This window comes from Nanorana parkeri, unplaced genomic scaffold (genome assembly GCF_000935625.1).
Source record: "Nanorana parkeri isolate BGI_ZX_2015 unplaced genomic scaffold, ASM93562v1 scaffold7, whole genome shotgun sequence".
In the NCBI taxonomy this organism is placed as follows: Eukaryota; Metazoa; Chordata; class Amphibia; order Anura; family Dicroglossidae; genus Nanorana; species Nanorana parkeri.
The window spans coordinates 2,258,191-2,259,569 of NW_017306275.1; positions in this window are offsets into that span (position 1 = coordinate 2,258,191).

Sequence of the window (1,379 nt, forward strand, 5' to 3'; positions counted from 1 at the left end):
GATTCCTTGAACCGAATATTTTTTTTCTTACAATACATAATCGCAGAGAACAGATGACCTGGTGTAGGGTTAGGTGGAAATGCACAGTTGGGTAGCAAAGTAATGTTTGGGTCAATCTGACCAAAAAGAGCTTAGTGAAAATCATAAGAAAAGGCAAATACATTTAGTGATTTCAACACACCATACATTGGCTACTGATGGAATAATGGTATAGGAGTCCACTGGGTATTAATACTGAAATACTGTTGATTGGTTATAATCAAGAACATTATGAAGGTCAGACAGTATTTGCCAGTAGAATGGGATCTGATTGTTTTACCACCCAGGAATACAATAAAAAATTTACATTTTTCAGCAAGACCAGGTTTAGCTCATAATGCAGCCATCACTAGACAACCATTCAGTCCGAATGAGACAATGATCTGGCCCACGAGATCACATCCTCAAAACTTTGGGACATAACTGGCAGAACCAAAATATCGAAGAACAGCCCAGATGACAGTCCTGAATAAAGTTAATCATGACGCCTTCTACTCCAGACCTAAAAGAATCAATGTATAGATTAAAGCGGAAGACATACCTCAAGGATGTGATTGAAAAATTGATTCAGATCACTTGAAATTTTTTTTGTTTATTCTGGATACTTCAGATAAGTGGTTTACAAATCAAAACCTTCAAACTCCTTATAGGTTTATACTTTCATCAGTGTATATCCCCAGCATCATACATTTTTTTTAACATTCAATACAGGGTGCCGAGACTTTATTTTAACAAAGCGCAACAGTGGGTATTTATTTCAGAGCATCTCTCTCCAGTTAAAACTCTGCACTGAGCTGTAGAGAGCAGTGAATGGCATTCAGTTGTGTGTACACCCTGAACTTCAGCTTTCACTTTATGTACACAGACTCTTATGTGAAGCAGTTAAAGTTAATCTGGTAACCATGTGAAAAGAAGCCTGGAGCTGCAGCTGCTGGCTAAAATTTGGAATAGTGAAATATTCATATGCAATATTTCAGACCAAAAATATTTTAGACATTTTAGTCCTGAAAATAAAAAAAACACAGATATATAAAAACATACATTCACTTAAAAAAAAAGTAAAATTATGATGCAATGTCAAAAAGGGGAAAAAAGATTTTTTTTAAAAATGGGCTCAGAAGCGATTAAAATCAACAAACATCAACACAAGATAAAAATTCCTTAACTTTTAATTTGATTAGCTGCAAAACGCAATTGATTTCCAAGAGCTCCATAATTACATCTGTGGTTTATTTTGAAAGGAAACAATGGCTGGTGCAAATTAGAAAAGCACATTACTTTGTTTTCCCAACATAGTCAATACAGTTTTTAGTCATTTTTATTTCACTATTCTGAAACAA